Below are 21,774 nucleotides of genomic sequence, written 5' to 3' on the forward strand. Positions count from 1 at the left end.
CAAATCACTAATCTAAGTACTGTTGCAAACCAATTCATATTTTGTTTTTGCATTGTTTCTACTGTAATATAACTTTTTCATGGCTTAATACATTGATATAAATTGATAGTTTCATCAAAACAAGTAAACTATGCATCAAAAACAGAATCTGTCAAAAACAGAATCTGTCAAAAACAGAACAGTCTGTAGCAATCGGAACATTCACCATACTTCTGGTACCCAAATAATTCTACCAAAATTAGGAAAAATAAAAAATTTGCACATAAAGACAGTGCAAAAATAATCAGAACCTTTTGACTTTCCAGTTAAAAATGTAAAATCACGCACTACAGCCAAAGTTTCTGTCCTGCACCGTACAAACCAACAAGCATTGTAAACATCCTAAAGGCAAACCTTAGCACATTATTTGTATAATACAATGGAATTGTACAAGGGGATAATTATTTTTGATGAAAAGTTTCTGTAATCAAGATTCACAAAGTTTCCGTCGGCATGAACAAAGTTCAAGGAGCTCTCCCACTTCAACAATGCTTGTCTTTTTCACTTTCACTTTCCTTTTTGAAAAGTTTTGAGTTCCCCTCTTTATTTTTTTTGTTTTTAGACTATATAAAAGCACTCAATAGAAATAAATGACTCTCTAAAACTTCCTGGTTGTCTCCCTAGCAGCGCTTTCTTTAAAGCCATTAAGCTAGGCATATAGTGCTCAAGTAATGAATCCACCCGGATCCCAAGGTATATCAAAGCCAATTTCAATTAACAATGATTTGTAATTTAGTAGTGAGCACAAAGTAACATATATCATGCAACAACGAAGTCTAACTCTCTTCCTATGCATCGGCATGTCATAAAAGAACAATTCATGCACACATAGTAAAGGCCAATGCATAGTATAAGCAATTTCTTGCAATTTTATCATATTGGGAACATAGAGACATGGAGATATAGTTCCTATCTCATAATAATTGCAAGTAGGAGCAGCAAGCACATGCATATTATATCTATCAAAATCATCATGTGCAATGGTAAAAGGCAACCCATCAATATAATCCTTAATAAGCACAAACTTCTCCGATATAGTGTAGTAGGGAGAATTCAAAAGGATATCATGCGTGGGTGCAATAGCAACAATTTCATGTTTAACATAAGGAACTATAGCAAGTTCATCTCCATAATCATAATTCATATTGGCATCTTGGCCACAAGCAGCATCAAATAGGGATATTTCAAGAGAATCAACGGGATCATAACAACCATCATAGCAATCATCCTTCGGTAAGCACGAAGGGGAATTAAGCAATGTATGAGTTGAAGAGTTACTCTCATTAGAAGGTGGGCATGGGTAGCTAATCCGCTCTTCCTCCTTTTGTTCTTCGCTCTACTCGTCATCTTTTTCATCCAATGAGCTCACAGTTTCATCAATTTCTTCTTCCATAGCTTTCTGCAAAATATTAGTCTCTTCTTGGACAGCGGAGAATTCCTCAATATATAGTTTAACATAGGCATTAGAAGCATAATTATCATAACAATATTCAAGTATGGCAATAAAATTAGATTTGTAGAGAGTAGCATCATACTTTTCAATCAAAGAAGCAATTTCATAAGCACCCTTAAAAGCAATAAATTCTTCAATTTGTTGAACATCATAGTAATTATAAACACCCTTCGCATACGAAGATACGATTCCATTATCAATAAACTCACATTGGTAGGGAAGGTGTTTCTTAGGGTTTTCAAAACAACAAGTAACATCATATATTTCACATAAAGTCCAAGCATAGCATTGCAAACGATGAATTTGATACAGTAAAAGTTTCCCCTTTTCATATATACGGTGTCACGCATAACAAGCATGCTCATCTAAAGATTTACCCTCAACTAAGCTAGTTGGGGTTTCGGCACGAGCACAAACGGATCGAAGATGATCCAAGTAAAAAGCTTCAGGAGTGTGATAGATTTTGAGTGGTTCTTCAACCATTGGTGTAGTAGGTACAACTAATTTTTGTGGTATTTTGCATTTCCTACCCATAACTAAAGATAGAAAACAACTAAGAATAGCAAATAAAAAAATTACTTAGTGATAAAGCAAACAAGCACACACGAGAATATTCACCCCACGCTATGACTCCCCGGCAACGGCGCCAGAAAAAGGTCTTGATAACCCACAAGTATACGGGATAGTTGTAGCCTCTTTCGATAAGTAAGAGTGTCGAACCCAACGAGGAGCTAAAGGTAGAACAAATACTCTCTCAAGTCCTATCTGCCATTGATACGACTCTACGCACGGTTGACGTTCGCTTTACCTAGAACAAGTATGAAACTAGAAGTACTTTGTAGGCAAGATAATAAAGAACACGTAAATAAAAAGTAGGGGCTGTTTACATAAAGAAGCAACTAAGTTTTAGTAGAGAGCTTTTTGTCACGAGAAAGTTATTTCTCCCTATGAAATCGATAACTAGACCGGTAATCACTATTGCAATTTTATTTGAGGGAGAGGCATAAGCTAACATACTTTCTCTTCTTGGATCATATGCACTTATGATTGGAACTCTAGCAAGCATCCGCAACTACTAAAGATCATTAAGGTAAAACCCAACCATAGCATTAAAGCATCAAGTCCCCTTTATCCCATACACAAACAACCTACTTACTCGGGTCTGTGCTTCTATTCACTCACGCCACCCACCATAAGCAAATCATGAACATATTGCAAACCCTACAACGGGGATCCTTCATGCTTGCGCGACACGGAGAGCACCATAGGATAGCACCAATAATAAAACATGCAATTCAAACCAATCACGGTCATCAATTAACCCATAGGACAAAATGGATCTACTCAAACATCATAAGATAGCCATACATCATTGGGAAATAATATATAGCATTGAGCACCATGTTTAAGTAGAGATTACAACGGGGAAGAGAGGAGTTACACCGCTGCATAGAGGGGGGAAGAGTTGGTGATGAAGGCGAAGATCGCGGTGATGATGATGGTCCCCGGCAGCGTTCCAGCGCCACCGGAAGCAAGGGGGAGAGAGCCCCCCTTCTTATTCTTCTTCCTTGACCTTCTCCCTAGATGGGAGAAGGGTTTCCCCTCTGGTCCTTGGCTCCCATGGCTTGGGAGGGGCGAGAGCCCCTCCGAGATTGGATCTGTCTCTCTGTCTCTCTCTGTTTCTGCGTTCCCTTAATCTTCCCCTCCCACAGTTTCTTTTATATCCGGAGATCCGTAACTCCGATTGGATTGAAACCTTCGCCCAGATCGTTTTCCAAAAATTAGCTTTCTTGCGGCCAAAGAAGGGCATCAACCGCCTTACGAGGTGCCCAGGAGGGTGGGGGCGCGTCCACCTGGAGTGGGCATGGGCCTCTGTCTCGTGGCCACCTCGGGCACCGTCTCGCGTTGATTTTACTTCTCAAAAATCACAAATATTCCAAAATAATTCTCTGTCCGTTTTTATCCCGTTTGGACTCCATTTGGTATGGGGTTTCTGCAAAACATAAAACATGCAACAGACAAGAACTGGCAGTGGGCACTGGATCAATATGTTAGTCCCAAAAATAATATAAAAAGTTGCCAAAAGTATATGAAAGTTAAATAATATTGGCATGGAACAATCAAAAATTATAGATACGACGGAGACGTATCAAGCTGCCTCTTCACGAGGCCAAGCTCTTCTTCGGCCCACCCCAGGTTCTGCCTTAGTCCGGAGACCTCCGCAGTGGCAGCAGCAGCGGCCAGCAACGACACCTGCTCATTCACATAGACATAATTAGACTCCTGAGAATAATATTTGATCCTCTGTTCGGCCTTTCTTTCCGAACACCAACCAGAGCATCAGGGGCTACTATCTATACTATGATACTTTCTCATAATTTGAATTACTTACCTCAAAGCCTGTCAGGAGGCTGGCGCAGGCTTCGGTCAATCCGCTTTTGGCGGACTGAACCTTCGCAATCACCGTACTCATAAGAGTACGGTGTCCTTCATCAAGGGAAGCACTCTGAAGCGCTTCCACCAAGTTATCCGATGCCTCCGGATGGATAGAGGTCATCGGCACAGGTGGCTCGCCCCCCTTGGCGAGGGCCTGCCTGCCTGAATCCGGAACCACTGGAGGTTCCGACGCAGTATCCATCTAGGGGACAAGCTTGCTGTGACCCCCCTCATCAGAATCCATGGGGATCCCCCCCATGAGCCTGGCATCGGGGGTTTCGCCTTGGGGCGCCTCCAGAACTATCTCTCCCTGGCTCGGTATCCTCTGAGATAACACCTCGGTGTCATCTGCGGGCCGGGGAGTGGAGGCCGTCGGGAGCGAATAGCTGTTCATCTCCGACAAACTCAAGGACCCATCCGAGGAGGATAAGTCGATGTGGGCTTTGGACGGACTGCACAAATACATTTTGACATGATAAAGAAGCCATAAAGCTAAACTTGCTAGAAGTATTATGGTATCCGGATACTTATGGCTTCGCGAGGGGCTTGTCCCTGGGTAGCCACTCCTTGTTGTTGTAGGCGGCTGTGGTGGACTGGTCCGGAGGAAGGGTCCTTCCCTTCTTGGACCCTTCGGCCTCCTCGGAAGGGGCAACCTTCCTTTTCTTCTCCCCCTCGGTTTGGGGGAGAGGGTTTTCCTCTTCCTCCTCCTCGTTGTCATTGGAGGAGTGCGCCTTGGTGTCTTCGGACGAAGAGTCCGACACCACCTTGTGCCAGAGACTTTTCTTGGTCCCCGTGGCCTTCTTCTTAGCCTTCTTCTTCGGCACCTCATAGGGCGCCGGAAATAGCATCTCTGTGAGGAGATCAGTTGGTGGATCTTCAGGCAACGGAGCTGGACAGTCGATCCGCTCCGCTGTCGCCACATAGTCCTGTTAAATCAGTATGATGGCTTAGATTCCACCCACGAATATACTGAGGAAAGGCACATCTGGTGAAACATAGAGTGCTTACCAAATTGGCGTGGCGCTTTGCGCTCAGTCCGCGGTCCTCAGGGTGGGAGGAGGTACTTCGGCGGCCCTGAACAACACCTTCCAGATGTCTTTGTGCATCATGTCGAAGAACTCTCGCAGCGTCTGGTGTTTGGCCAAATCAAACTCCCACAGGTTTAATGCCCGTCTTTGACACGGGAGGATCCGGCGAAAGAGCATGACCTGGACCATGTTGACAAGCTTGATCTTCTTGCTTATCATATTTTTCACGCAGTTATGGAGTCCGGTCAGCCCCGCGGGCGCACCCCAGGCTAAGCCTTTCTTCTTCCAGGAGGTGAGCCGCATGGGGATGCCAGATCGGAATTCGGGGGCCACCTCCCAGTTGGCGTCGTGCGGCTCGGTGATGTAGAACCACCCCGACTACCACCCCTTTATGGTCTCCACATAGGAGCCCTCGAGCCAGGTGATGTTGGGCATCTTGCCCACCATAGCGCCTCCACACTCCGCTTGCTGGCCAACCACTATCTTCGGCTTCAGGTTGAAGATCTTCAGCCACAGACCACAGTGCGGCTTGATGCAGAGGAAGGCCTCGCACACGACGATAAATGTCGAGATGTTGAGGATGAAATTAGGGGTCAGATCTTGAAAATCCAACCCATAGTAAAACATGAGCCCGCAGACAAATGGGTGGAGGGGGAATCCCAGTCCACGGACGAAGTGGGTGAGGAACACAACCCTCTCGTGGGGTTGCGGAGTCGGAACAATCTGCCCTGCGTCTGGGAGCCGTTGCGCGATGTCTGTGGCCAAGTATCCGGCCTCCCAGAGCTTCGTAATGTCCTCCTCCGTGACGGAGGAGGCCATCCACTTGCCTCCCGCTCCAGACATGTTTGGAATGGCTGTACGGAGAAGGTGAGAACTGGGGCGCTGGAGCTCGATCGTGCGAGAATGGATGAATGGAGGAAGAAGAAGGCGTGGGTGAAAGAAGAGAATCCCCATCTCTTTATAAAGGCGGTAGAAACTGTGCGCCTTCCCACTTGCCCATTAAAATCGCTTATTTCCCAAGCGCCACGATTGATGGCATGGTTGGGTTACCCACACCCGTATTGATGAGAATCCCGTGATAAGGGGACATGATCTCTGCTTCGACAAGACGTGTTAAGGAAACCGCCTCGCATTACGTGCAGTTGCTGGTTGTGAAAAACGGTTCGAATAATGACCAGACCGTGGCGTGATGTCATGCTATAAAAAGCTGTCAGCAGATTAGATTTGTGGAATATTGTGCTCTCTATGGTGGTATGTGGAATTTGTTTTTGCAGAGCCAGACACGATTCTTGTGTTCAAAATCTTCTATGAAGTATTTGGAGAAGGAACTCGCCTTGCAATGCCGAAGACAATCTGCGCGCCGGACTCATCGTCATTGAAGCCTGGTTCAGGGGCTACTGAGGGAGTCCTGGATTAAGGGGTCCTTGGACAGCCGGATTATATACTTTGGCCGGACTGTTGGACTATGAAGATACAAGATTGAAGACTTCGTCCCGTGTCCGGATGGGACTCTCCTTTGCGTGGAAGGCAAGCTTGGGAATTCGGATATGTAGATCTCCTTCTCTGTAACTGACTCTGTGTAACCCTAGCCCCCTCCGGTGTCTATATAAACCGGAGGGTTTAGTCCATAGGACACCAACAATCATAATCATAGGCTAGCTTCTAGGATTTAGCCTCTACGATCTCCTGGTAGATCAACTCTTGTAATACTCATATCATCAAGATCAATCAAGTAGGAAGTAGGGTATTACCTCCATCGAGAGGGCCCGAACCTGGGTAAACATCATGTCCCCCGCCTCCTGTTACCATTAGCCTTAGACGCACAATTCAGGACCCCCTACCCGAGATCCGCCGGTTTTGACACCGACAGCTGGTGCCCGGATTGTATGGAATTTTGGTTCGTCACTGGCGTTGAAAGTTATGGCCGTGTCGTCCTAGGGGTTTATTGCTGCGACTTGGCAGACTTCGGCGAGGCTGCGGAGTGCCCTTTTGCACCTATGTTTGAGGCGAAAGTCTCAAAGATCATGAATACTCCGAAGTCGTCGTCTTCCGGGGGGTGTTGCTCTGCGGTATTTTTGATGAGGAGATCCTCGCCGCTCTTGGACACTTGCCCGAGTATCCAACATGCTCTAAGGCTGTGGGTTGGTATGGTATCCGGCGTTGTGTGTATTTTGCATGGCCCATCAAGTCATCCCTCTAGAACGGTTCCGCGCCCCGCAATGGGCCTTGATTTCTTTACTATTGGATCGGGCGACCCACGAGGGTGCATCCTTTTTGCCCGGATGAGGGGTTGAGTGGAAACTGGTGGCTCCCAAGGAGCTGCCTGAGTATTCCTCGCGCTTTCCATTGCACAGTACTTCTGTACTATGGTTGCCAAGTCAGCAAAGTGTAACACACGACGATGGTTGATGGCATTGAGGATTCCCACGTCCGTGCAATTATTGCAGGATACAGAGATCGCGTCTTCGTCGCGGCAATCTTTAATCTTGTTTTTAACAAGGAGGAATCTAGCCCAAAAGTGATGGACTGCTTCCTCAGACTGCTGTCATATTTGCATGAGATCGCGTATATCTGGGTGGGTGGGTGGATTTGAATCCAAACCCTGATCCAATTTGGGATCCGGAGTTTGAGAAACTTCCGAGCTTAACAGTTCGGGTTCCGGAATATCAACCAATTTTTTAGGTCTGCCGTCCGACTCTAGGTTCAGAGGGCGGGGCACGTCCTTTCGCGGACTGGTATCCGGCTCGTCAAGCTCGGAGATCCGAACATAGTTCATATCAATACAGAGGGAGAGTTGTTGCATTGCTCCTCTACTGCCGCTATTTGATGGGTGATCGGTGGAGATTTGATTTCCCTCTGATCGGTTTTAAGCCCGATCTGATCGTAGTCTGTAGCAACCCCCAAGGCGGCGATGCAATCTAGGAGTTCTTTTAAGGATGATAATTCCATCGGATCCATCCGTTTGGAGTATTCGGCGTCCACACAGAGCCGATTTTTGATGACCCGAGAAGTCATCTTCGTCCCAACGGCCGAACGGGCGGTCATGGTAAAGCCGCCTAGCCGGAGGGTTTGGCCTGAGGCCAGGGCTCCTCCGGAGGTGATATTGTCCTTGATCATAAGGCGAGCCATCAATCCTGTCTTCGACGTCACACCGGATTTCTCAATGAAAGCACCAATGTCGGTGTCAAAACCGGTGGATCTCGGGTAGGGGGTCCCGAACTGTGCGTCTAAGGTCGATGGTAACAAGAGACGGGGGACACGATGTTTTAACCAGGTTTAGGCCCTCTCTATGGAGGTAATACCCTACTTCCTGCTTGATTGATCTTGAAGAATATGAGTATTACAAGAGTTGATCTACCTCGAGATCGTAATGGCTAAAACCCTAGAAGTCTAGCCTATATGATTATGATTCTGCCCTGTGGATTAAACCTCTGGTTTATATAGACATCGGAGGGGACTAGGGTTATACAAAGTCTACATAGAAAGGAATCTTCATATCCGAATGCCAAGCTTGCCTTGCACGCCAAGGAGAGTCCCATCTGGACACGGGACGAAGTCTTCTGCCATGTATCTTCATAGCCCAACAGTCCGGCCCATGTCACATAGTCCAGCCGTTCGAGGACCCCTTAATCCAGGACTCCCTCAGCCCCCTTTCCCTCTCCTAATCCCTCACCCTTTCCCCCTTTGGTACTCCGAAAAGAAGGAAAAAAGGTGGGGCGAGTCCTACTAGGAGTGGAGTCTTAGTAGGACTCCCCCCATGGCGCGCGCCCATGGTGGCCGGCCTCCTCCTCCCTCCTTTATATACGGGGGCAGGCGGGCAACCCAAAGGCACAACATTGTCTTAGCCGTGTGTGGTGCCCCCTCCACCATTTACTCCTCTGACAGTATCATCGTAATGCTTAGGCGAAGCCCTGCACAGATCACATCACCAACACCATCATCACACCGTCGTGCTGATGGAACACATCGACTCCATCGACACTCTGCTGGATCAAGAGATCGAGGGACATCATCGAGCTGAACGTGTGCAGAACTCGGAGGTGCCGTATGTTTGGTACTTGATCGGTTGATTCGAGAAGATGTTTGACTACATCAACCGCGTTAAGTTAATCACTACAAAAAAAGACACATCCGTGACATTTTGGGCCGAACAATTTTTTCTGTCATACATATGACACTTCTATGACGATAATTGTGACAAAACCTGGTATCATCATAGATGTGGTGGGCTCCTACTTCTATGACAAAAAATCATGATAGAAAATGGGCTTTTCGTCCTGGGCGGGCCGGAGACGCAGCTGCATGACATTCTTTGGGCCATCCATGACGGAAAAAACCGTGGTAGAAGCGAGGGCGAGGAAAATTTTGGGGAGTTCTCGGTTACGGTGGGCGGTCGGGGGCTGAGCGATGCGCGTTTCTCTCATGCATGTACGAGCGTGTGTGTGAGGCGTTGGCTCTAACTGAACCCGAGCGAGGCGTTGGGCTCTAACTGAACCCGAGCGATTGCACTCGAGGCTACACATTAGTGAACCCGAGCGATTGATCGATGGCTGTTAACTGAACCCGATCGAGCGATTCCTTCGCTACTGCTGCTAACTGAAGCCGATCGATTGGATGAACAGTGAGCATTGCAGGGGGTTTGGATGAACAGTGAGCGATGGCGTTGCCTTTGGATGAACAAGACCCGATGGTGTGGAGGGCTGGATGAACAGTAGACGGTGGAGGGGTGCCCGTGGAGGGGTGGTTGAACAGTAGCCGGTGGAGTAGCGCACGGTGGAGGCTGGATGAACAGGAGCCCGTGGAGGCTGGAGGAGGTCGATGGTAGCCCGTGGAGGCTGGAGGAGGTTGACGGTGGAGATGAACAGTATCCCGCGGAGTCCTGTTTTGCGGTACGCCACACCCCTGCCGATGAACAGGACCCCCATTTCGACCGTAGCACACCAACACAAGTCCGTTTCGTCCGTTTTGCGGTACACCACACCCCTCCCGATCAACAGGACCCTCGTTTGGACCGTAGGAGGTCCATTTCGTCCGTTTTGCGGTACGCCACACCCCTCCCTATCAATAGGACCCCCGTTTCGACCGTAGGAGGTTCGTTTCCTCCGTTTTGCGGTACGCCACACCCCTCCCGATGAACAGGATCCCATTTCGAATGTGGTTGGTCAAACACAAGGCCGTTTCCTCTGTTGTGCGGTACGCCAGGCCTCGTTTCCATCGCCTGTTCCATCCAAGCCCTCCCGATGAACACGATGACGCATTCCGTTCCGACCTAGCCTGTTGGCTCCCACACGTTCTGTTGCCTCCCGATGAACACGACGCATTCCGTTGCCTCCCCATGAACACGGCGCATTCCGTTGCCTCCCCATGAACACGACGCATTCCGTTGCCTCCCCATGAACACGACGACGATGTTGTTTCTCTGTTCCGACCCAGCCATGTACACGAGCCCTCGCCGTACGTATGCGTGAGTAGGCGTTCGAGACCCCGGCCGTATGTACACATATGTGGCCGTATTTTCTTTCTTGCACCCTGGCCACTGTACGTACATGTACATGCTACGTGCGCGCCTCTACTACGACATGTGCGCGCCTCTACATCCACCAGTATATATGTACGTACACGTTCGCGACCAGAATGACAACGCTACATACGCTTCGACCAGGTGGGCCCCGACTGTCAAGCACTTCCTTACCTGCGAAGATTTAGCTGGTGGGTCCTAGCAGTCAGGGGAGTGAATTGTTTTTTTGCCCGGACGCACTTCCTTGCGTGCGAAGATGTAACTGGTGGGTCCCAGCAGTCAGGGGGGCGAATCGTTTTTTTCTTTTTGCCCAGACGCACTTCCTTGCGTGCGAAGGTGTAGCTGGTGGGTCCCAGCAGTCAGGGGGGAAACATTTTTTGCACAAAATACGGTGGCCCGTCCGATGGGTCCCCACTATTAGGTGGAGGAATAACTATTTTGCGCGTAATAAGGAGGCACTTCCTTGCTGTGGCCGTGGACCCAGCTGTCAGCCTCTCCATGTACAGTCCACGTCCGATGGAAGCCGTTCCTTGACCACGTTGACCACGCCGCACCAAGAGCACCAGGGCGGTGGACGACGGCGAGGCCTAGGAAGGGGATGACGAGGAGCCGGGGAAGACGCGGCAGTAGATGCCCATGCGTGGAGGAGTACGAGGGTTCACTGGTTCGCTATGGTGTGAGGCTGCCGTCGCCGCAGAATAACAGGGGGTGTGGGTGAGTAGAGGGATGGCCTGGCTAGCAGTGGAGAGTAGTAGGGGCGGTGAGGCCTCCACCGCATCACAGCCGGCCACGGGAGGCAGGAGCACGAGGCACGACCGGCGCTGGTTTGGGCAGCTGGAGCAAGAAGACCAAAGGTTGAAGAAGCACTACGGCCGTTGGATGGACATCGTACGGTCACTGGATCTAGAATCGTGCATATTTACTAAGTTGACAAAGCCCTCCGTCCCCGTCAACTTAGTAGGCCCACAAGTCAGCCTGTCACTATACTGGGTCCCAGCTAACAGGGGGTATTCATTTTTTGTGCGTAATAAGGAGGCACTTCCTTGCGTGCGAAGATATAGTTGGTGGGTCCGAGCTGTCAGCGGCGGTAACGTTTTTTTCGCGAAATAGAGAGGCCCTTTCGGTGGGTCCCTGATGTCAGGTGGAGGAATCATTATTTTGTGCATAATAAGGAGGCATTTCCTTGCGTGCGGCCGTGGACCCAGCTGTCGGCCTCTCTCCACGTACAGTCCACTTCAGATGCATGTCGGTCGTTGACCATGTTGACCAGGCCGTGCCAAGAGCACCAGGGCGGTGGACGACGGCGAGGCCTAGGAAGGGAACGACACGGAGGCAGGGAAGACTCGGCAGTTGTTTCCCACGCAGAGTGGAGTACGACTGTACGAGGGTTTACTGGTTCGTCTGCCGTCGCTGGAGAATAACAGCAGGTGTGGGTGAGTAGAGGGATGGCTAGGCCAGCGATGGGAGTACGGTGGGGCGGTGAGACATGCGCGGCAGCACAGCCGGCCGCGGGGAGGAGGGAGCAGGCAGTCCCTTCGGCGCTTGTTTGAGCGGCTGGAGCAGGAAGAGCAGAGATTGAAGAAGCATGACGGTCGTTGGATGGACATCCAACAGTCACTGCTTGCGCATCAACCTTTTTTTAGGAAAGCCTCAAATCTGTGGAAAACAGCATACAGCCCATCTGTCATTATTTCTAATAATTTACAGCCCATTTGCTAATACTTAAGGTTTTTTTGGAGCCCATATTCTTTTTGTTAGCATTACAACCCATATTGTGGCCATGGTTTAAAAATTATACAAAATTTTGCATATTTCGGTGCGGTCCGAACTTTTTTTGATCTCGAAATTTCGACTCACATTCAAACTGATTTTAAAAATAAATGTATATCAATATAAAATCCAACAAATTTTCCACGCATAAAAATTAATGTAATTTAAAATCTCGGAATGAAAAAAAAGATATTTGAAACTAATTGCTGGTTTGATGTGTTTTAAAAAAGTACATCCCATTTCTTATTACTGATGGGCCATTTTCTCGGCCAGCCGAATGAAAGCTCTCCTCGTCTTGAAAGATTTGCAGCCCAACAGGCCTGACAAAGTGACTTACTTGGCAAATCACAAAAAAACTGGGTTGTGGCCGTGGACCCAGTTGTCAGCCTCTCCATGTACAGTACTCTTCCGATGGAATGTCGTTGACCACATTGACCACGCCGCACCGAGAGCACCAAGGCGGTGGACGATGGCGAGGCCTAGGAAGGGGACGACGCGGAGCCGGGGAAGATGCAGCAGTGGATGCCCATGCAGAGAGGAGTACGAGGGTTCACTGGTTCGACTGCGGTGTGAGGCTGCCGTCGCCGCAGGGCCTGGCTAGCGGTGGGAGTACTAGGGGGCGATGAGGCCTCAACGGCAGCACAACCGACCACTGGAGGCAGGAGCAGGCGGTCTCCCTGGCACTGGTTTGGGCGGCTGGTGCAAGAAGAGCAGTGATTGAAGAAGCAGCAGGACCATTCGATTCAAATCCAACGGTTACTGCTGCTAGAATCGTTTGTTGACTAAGTTGACAAGCCCTGCGTACCCGTCAACTTAGTAGGCCCACAGGTCAGTCTCCCACCGGTGCACCCCAGATGTCAGTGGGAGGAATCATTTTTTTCGTGTAATAAGGAGGCAGTTGATTGTGTGCGGCCAGGCCAGCGGAGGGAGTAGGGTGGGCCGGGGAAGCCTGCGCGGCATCACAGCGGGCCACAAGAAGAGGGAGCAGGCAGTCCCGCCGGCGCTAGTTTAGGCGGCTGGAGCAGGAAGATTAGAGATTGAAGAAGCACGTTGGCCGTTGGATGGACATCCAACAGTCACTGCTGCTAGAATCGTGTGTTCACTGACAAAGCCTTGCGTAAACAAGTCAGCCTCGAAATCTGTGGCGTGTACAACCCATTTGCTATTATTTTTATAATTTTTACTCATTTTCTAATTCATATGGAATTTATTGCAGCCCATTTTCCATTTTTAGAATTGCTGGCCATTTTCTGGTTAGTACCAGGGTCAAAAAATTAACTAAATATGTGGGAAATTTTGAAAATTCACAAATTTTTGCTGGGGAACGAAATATTCTTAATCCAAAAATTAATAGCCATACTAAAACAAATTTAAAAATAAATTAGTACTATGTCATGTTATCCAATGAAATACGTATAAGATATAGGTGAAGAACAAAAACAAAAAAAGAAACTAATATCCCATTTGCTATATATTTTTTGGAATTTTCAACCCCTTTTGATATTACTTTTAACAGACATTGACCATACTCTTTGGCCAGGACGGAATGCATCCCTCCTCGTCTTGAAAGATTTGCAGCCTAGTAATTCAGAGAAAACAAATAGGCCTAGCTTGGGTATTCTTCAAAAAGAAATACTGGGCTACCTATTTTCCCAAAGAACTGGTGCATGAGCATTTAGCTTTATTTATTTATTTACTTATTTATGTTTAGGGGACCATGAGCATGTACCTGGGCCGGATTCATGTGAGAGCCTTCCTTCCAGTTAATTATGGGCTTCTGTATTGGGCCTTCATCAGTGGGCTGCATGTTATCAACAAGTGGAAAATGTGTTTCATACGAAAAATAGTATGAGCTACGTACGGTATGGGGCACTAAAGGATCGAACCGTGCAACGACTTCCAAAACATTGTGTTTGTCGTTCTAACAACACATTTATTCAACCAATAGACGAAATATACTACTGATTGTACATCGAACAGCAGCAGCAGCAACCGGGGCTGGGGGTGCAACAGAAGCAGTAAGCAGGCCAAAAGAGTGAAGACGCATCTCTCTCTTCCAAACCAAACATCAGCCATCATTACAAAAGGGCTACCAAAAAAGAACAAGTGTATGCATCAAACTAAATAAAGATCCTACTACACCAAGTGTACGCATCTAACTAACTGGCTCAGTTAGATGTTACTATTTATTAAGCTGTGGAGATTGGTTGACGGCTTGAACTAGATGGGTGCCTGACGGGGGAAACTCCAGCCAACAGGTCGAAGTCTGATACTTGCGACCCTCTCTCCTACTTTGGGCTGCAGAGCGTGTCGACACATATCAGGGTATGGTGCATGCAGAGACGCATGGTACGCTATGTACACACAATTTTGCCTGATGAACGAAACCATGCTGCCATCATGATCCTTGCCGTCGGTTATCTCCTGGTTAATCGGATAATTCAGTCCAACAAATAGAGAGCGTGTAACAAGGCTACTTACCAGCCTCTAGTCAAAAATTCCTGAAGGCCCAGAGAAGCTAGGATCCTGCTCAAAGACCTTGCAGTGACTGTGATTGTATTCCGCGAAACAACACGTCCGGTACGTGCGAACGATCATCAATCTTTCACCATCGTCTGATCGAGCCAGGAACCACCTGCAACTGCCATGCCTCTTTTCTTTGAAAGGTTCTAGGATTAGGAAGGGTAGGGACACCAGGAAGCCTACAACATAATATCAAGTTGGAGTCAAATAAAAAAGGGCTTTTGATTTAGTCAATCTTAAGAATAGCATGTTATGAGCATGAATATTTTTTCAGTAAATGTTGACAGTAATATAAGCAAGCCATCATGATATCATAGGAAAGTAACATACTGCTGTAACAGCCGTTTGTAGCGATGACTGGAGTAGGCCAGCAATACGTCCAGCCATAGAAGGAGTCGACAGCGTAAATGAAGCCCTTGTGTTCAATGGCATCAGAAAACCATGGAGGATGTATAATCCTGCGATGGACGTGCAGATTTATCCACTTACCGCAGTGACCTGTCAGATAGGCGAGTCCACGGTTGAAGAACACAATTAGCCTGAAGTCTTTATAATTCACAGATCTTGTGGGCACTTGGCAGATTACAACCTTGAGCAAATCAAACTTGGTATCATGTTGGCTACTATAAGATTCCGAGTATTCTGGGCCGCGGTGCCAAAGCAGCGTAGTGTTAATCGAAGGAAGAGGGATCAAACGCCGGGTGTAGACCTCCACGAGCATCCAGCTGCCGCGACCGTCGACGAGCACCATCCAAGACGTGTTCATGCCAACCCAGTACATACCGTTAATGTAGTTGAGGCTGACGGGGATTGGATCGCAGTCAAGGGGGTTGATGCTCGCCACCCTACGATTGTTATGCTGCATGACATGCTATTTCTGAAGATCAGGCGACATCAGCAAGCAAGGAGTTGGCTTAAAAAGCTCCGGCCTGAGGGCTTTGAGTAAACGGTACAACCCCGACGAGCACGCGGCGAGCGGCATGGTACTGAGATTGTCCACACGCGAAACAATGAGCTTGATTACCTCTGTGGGGAGCGAATTCCAGCCACTCTTTCGGCGGACGCTTCTCGGTTCTGCCATTGTTAGTGCTTGGGTTTCGGATGAGGGGGGGAGGCGCCTTAGCGGGGATGGAAGATTGGACGAGATTATGTGCGGACAAAGATGGAGAAGCGAATATGTGCTGTGGGAAGTGGACAGGTGATGATGACTACAGCACGCCGCTTGACTTACGAGACACATACCAGCAGCGTAGGGTCATATCGATGCCAGACAACTTGCTTGAGTGATCACAGTACTGGTACTCCCTACAGTACCTACTACAGAACTATGCCCTAACTTGCTTGAGTAGAGTAGTAGAGTAGGACTCTGCTCTACTACTAGCACCGGAGGAGTAGTATATTCTAATCTAAAATAGTTACAAACTTCAATGCCCGGGTGTGGAACGACTATGAACCGTGCTCAAAGACCGTGTCTATGTGGTGTTTGGACTTATATGCAAAAAAAATAGCAAGATGCCCGTGCATTGCACGGCACACCATCATCACCAACTCGGTTTTTTCTCTACTCCTACTCCTATAAAAGACTTAGTTGGTGATGATGGAGGCGAGGAGGCGTGTTCAGCCGGGCGTGCAGCGGACGACGCAACACTATTCGATTTGTTATAAAAAACAAAGACGAGTAGTAGAAATAGAGACATAGGGAGGAGCGATATAGATCAAGGCAAGGCCTTATCTATAAATGTGGAGAGAGGTGCGGGTATCTTTTGTCAAATTGTCATAGTTGGCTTTCTATCCGTCAGATATAGATCGGACGGTCTATATTACAAGATGGCAGGCATACCATCATCACCAACTCGGTTTTCTATAAGAGTATATGTAGATAGATAGAGACTAGGGAGTACTAGTAAGGACACCATCTACTGCTTCGTGTGCTACTCCTGTGCTCCATTCGGCAGCCGCAACGTCCCCTACAGACACTCCCTCCTGCGCTCCATTCGGCGGGCGCTGTTGAAATTTGGGGAGCGCACTCTCGCGACTGCTGGCAGCCACGACTTCACCGACGACAACTTCTTCCCCGACCTCGGCAACCTCTTCCTCAACGACATGGGCGACAACCTCAACGCCAACAGTGCTGCTCCCGTTGCATCGTATGTGTTTCTGTCCTTCCTGTTTCAAATCGTGGTAGAATTCATGTTTCTACTCTGTATCCTACTACTATGCTAGTCCACATGATTAGTTTCATCTCTGTTATAGCCGTCATGATTTATTTTGTGCTTATTCGGATTAAATCTCGTAGTAACTTGCTCATATATTCAACTGGTGCAATGTCCCCTACAGCCACTCCCGTTTCATGGACGGCCTGGTCGATACCTCCAAGGATCCCTTCGTCCACTGCAATGAGTGCCCGATGCCGTTTTGTGGCTCGCCGACGGACATGGTGCATCACCTCACGGATGCGTGCAGCGGTCACTGCTGGCCCTTAGCAGAGAACATCAAGTACGAGACGTGCTACCCGTTCACCATGCCGGAGTCGCTGGAGGATCACCGCCGCCTGCTAGTCTCGAAGGAGGACGGCAGCGTCTTCCTCTTGATCGTGGGCACCGGCGAGGCCCACGCAGGCCACCGCCCCATCTCTGTAATGTGCATCAGGGGCGACGTCACTGACGCTAACACTGACACGAGGCTGATGTACGGGTGCATGGTCAGTGTTACTACCCCTCCGGGTCACGTGGGCGGCGACACCGGCCTCATCGAACGAACTTGGACTCTGGGGAGCTGGGACTATTGATGGAGTCATGTACCTAGGGTAGAGTCATGGGCCTGTCTAAGCTATCCTACCCAAGGACATCTCTAGAAGAAACTACCTGTCAGTCGACCTAGAGGTGATCCACTCGACGAACTCTAGGACACTCGACAATGAAGATAACCACTCGACCATGGAGCTAACCACTCGACGGCCAGGAGATCTAAAGTCACTCTGCACGCAACGGTCTGCCATTAAGTAGCTTTTATGGTCTTTATAGCACTTTATGTGGGCGTTACCAGTAACCCCATGTCTTAATGTACCTTAAACCCTCCGCTACGTGGGCTGGCCGGGGTCCTGGCGCACTCTATATAAGCCACCCCCTCCACGGGCAGAAGGGTTCACACCCCTGTAACACATACACATATAATCTAGTCGACCGCCTCCGGGCTCCGAGACGTAGGGCTGTTACTTCCTCCGAGAAGAGACTGAACTCGTAAATCTCTTGTGTTTACAACTCCTCCATAGCTAGGATCTTGCCTCTCCATACCTACCCCCCATTCTACTATCAGTCTTAGTACCACGACAGTTGGCGCCCACCATGGGGCAGGTGTCTTAGCGGCTTATTGGAGAAGTTGCAATTGTTCCGATCGCCTTCATCATGGTTTCTGGCGGAGTTCTGGTCGAGGGCCGAGAGATCCGTCTCGGCGCGCTCACGTTCATCGTTGACGACTCCGCTTGGCTCCAGGAGGCTCCACTCGACATTGACACGCTTTCCCATCCACTGGGCAACACACTTTCGCGCATGTGTCCGCGGCGTCCTGCTGCGGCAACTGTCGACCCCATACCAGTCGAGTCCTGCATCATCCTCACTCCTTGTCTCCCGCCAGCGCAAGCGTTCTGGTAGGTCGAGGCTTCAGCGGTGGTTGAAACATGCAGCGGCTCACCAATCGGCCACCACTCAAGTCGCGGCAATCGAGCCCGACGAATCTCTCTACGGCCTGTTCGATCTGTCGACTGTCTCTGTAGAGACCGCATCCGAATGCGACAACAGTGACCCAGCAGCGGAGGTCTTGATGGTCAACGGGCCTCGTAGTCCTCCCGGCTTCCCCCGCACCGATGGAGCGGACGGTGGAGGCGACCCCGCACAAGTCCACGAGGAATATCAACCCGAGCCACTTACTTCTCTGCAAAGAGAAGAGCTTCGACGCCGGAATATGGATGCTCTGCATACTCCCATCGTAGGAGAAATCCCCGAGGCTCGTGCCTTGGAGGATGCGCGCTTAGCCAACTTGGCTGAGCGCACTCGACTGGAGAACCTCCAGTGGGCACTCGACGAGCGCGCGCGGCAACGAGTTCCAGACTCCAGTCGACGTCAACTGTTTCCGCCGACGACTCAGGTATACCGAACCCCAATTCAGAATCTAGCAGCCGCGGCCCGGATAGCGGAGTCGATTCAGCCCTCTCAATCAAAGGCTGGCAGAGGCTTGATGCAGATCAGGGATTTGCTCCGGGCAGCAGGAGATCAGAATTCAGCCGTATCACAGTCGCACAATAGGATTCATAGTCGATCCGGCGCTGCGAATACCGTTCAGTCGGCTCACAGCACCGGATCGCCTCCACGGCGTGAGGGACTTGGGGGTCGACATGATCCATATGACGACCGATTCGATCGTGATGATCGGCGTCGAGTGCCCACCCCTCCCCCAAGAGGTGGGTATTATGTCCCTCGGCAACAAGATGACAGACGCCAGCACAGTGTTGGCCGAAGAGCTCCGGTCGACCCCAGGGAACCAGGCTTTGATGCGAGATCCATTATCGTGCAAGGTCTGGTCGACCGGAACAGAGCTCACTGGGAAGGCCATGACAGAGACGCGCCCACCAGCGGCAGGGTTCATGTTTCAGGACCAGAGTGTTTTAGCAGAGCCATCAGGGCCGCAGTGATCCCTCCCAACTTCAGGTTGGCGACTGGGGTGAGTAAGTTCACCGGTGAGTCCAAACCTGATACTTGGCTTGAGGACTACCGAGTGGCTGTTCAGATTGGCGATGGTAATGATGAGGTGGCCATGAAACACCTACCGCTCATGTCGGAGGGCTCGGCCAGAGCCTGGCTGAATCAATTGGCGCCCAGCAGCATTTACACTTGGGAAGATCTTGCCCGAGTGTTTGTCAGGACATTCGAAGGAACTTGCAAACAACCAGCAGGTTTGACCGAGCTACAAGTTTGCGTGCAGAAGTCGAATGAGACCTTGAGAGATTACATCTAGAGGTGGATCACGTTGCATCATACAGTGGAAAATGTATCTGATCACCAAGCAGTATGTGCCTTCAAGGAAGGCGTTAAGAACAGAGAGTTGAGCTTGAAGTTTGGTCGGACCGGAGACATGACCCTGAGTCGAATGATGGAGATCGCCACCAAATATGCCAATGGTGAAGAAGAGGATCGACTCCGGAGTGGTAAATACAAGCCAAGCCAGTCGAAAAAAGGAAATTCTAGTCGGAAGCAGAAACGGAAATCCGAACCCGCTGCTCCTGGAGAAGCCTTGGCCGTGACTCAGGGCAAGTTTAAAGGGAAACCCAAAGGATCCTGGAACCCCAAGAAGGTGAAAGACAAGGAAGGAAACGACGTGATGGACTTGCCATGCCATATCCACACGAAAAAAGATGATGAGGGTAACTTCATCTACCCAAAGCATACCACTCGTCAGTGCCGGCTCTTAATCCAGCAGTTTCAAGGAAAACAGTCCAAGGATAAGGAGAAAGAGTCGGACAAGGCTGAGGACAAACAGGGAAGTGATGAAGAATATCCCCATGTCAATTCCACTCTGATGATTTTTGATGATGTTGAGAGCAAAAGTCGACTGGAAGTTATCAACCGTGAAGTGAATATGGTCGCTCCGGCAACGCCCAGTTATCTGAGATGGTCTCAGACTGCCATCACATTTGACCAGTCTGATCATCCGACGCACATAGCCACCCCTGGGAGGCAAGCTTTGGTGGTCGACCCTGTCGTCGAAGGCACTCGACTGACTAAGGTACTGATGGATGGCAGCAGTGGATTGAATATACTGTATGCGGAGACGCTAAAGGGAATGGGCATTCCGATGTCCAGACTCAGTTCCAGCAACATGAGTTTCCATGGAGTCATACCTGGGAAGAAGGCTGAGTCACTCGGCCAAATAGCCCTCGATGTGTTCTTCGGCGATTCGAAGCATTTCCGCAAAGAAAAGTTAACATTTGAAGTTGTGGATTTCCAGAGTGCTTATCACGCCATTTTAGGCAGACCAACCTACGTTGGATTCATGGCTCGACCATGTTACGTGTACCTCAAATTGAAGATGCCTGGTCCCAAAGGGGTGATCACCATCACTGGCAATCGGAAAAAGGCAGAAGAGTGCTTTCAGAAAGGCTCGAAGATTGCTGATGCTCAGATGGCGGTGGTAGAACTACAGGAATATCAGAAAACCGTAGATCCGAGTGATTTGTTGCGAGCCAAGAAGCCTACTACCGAATCAGCATTCCAGTCGTCTGGTGAGACCAAGCCGGTTCATATCCACCTGACCGACCCCAATGCTGCTCCGACTCATATCTCCACAACACTCGACTCCAAATAGGAAGAAGCGCTCATCCAGTTCCTCCGTGAGAACTGGGACATCTTCGCATGGAAGCCTGCTGACATGCCGGGTGTTCCCAGGGGGCTGGCTGAGCACTGCCTACGAGTCAACCCAAAGATGAAACCTGTGAAGGAACATCTTCGGCGATCCGCCATCCAAAAGAGAAAGGCCATTGGCGAAGAGGTAGCTCGGCTCCTGGCAGCGGAGTTTATCCGAGAGATTTACCACTCCAAGTGGCTCGCCAATGTTGTCATGGTCCCCAAGAAGGACAAGTCACTTCGCATGTGCATTGATTTCAAACATATCAATCGGGCCTGCCCGAAAGATCATTTTCCTCTCCCTCGCATCGACCAAATTGTCGACTCTACTGTGGGATGTGAGAGATTGTCTTTTTTAGACGCCTATTCCGGGTACCATTAGATCCGTCTGTACGGACCCGATGAGATCAAAACAGCTTTCATCACTCCATTCGGGTGCTTCTGCTACGTCACCATGCCATTCGGCCTCAAGAATGCCGGAGCCACATTCATGAGGATGATTCAAAAGTGTTTACTCACTCAGATCAGTCAGAATGTGGAAGCGTACATGGATGATATTGTGGTCAAGTCGTGAAAGGGTTCCGACCGTTGACTGACCTCGCTGAAACATTT

This window comes from Triticum dicoccoides, chromosome 4B, assembly GCF_002162155.2.
Source record: "Triticum dicoccoides isolate Atlit2015 ecotype Zavitan chromosome 4B, WEW_v2.0, whole genome shotgun sequence".
In the NCBI taxonomy this organism is placed as follows: Eukaryota; Viridiplantae; Streptophyta; class Magnoliopsida; order Poales; family Poaceae; genus Triticum; species Triticum dicoccoides.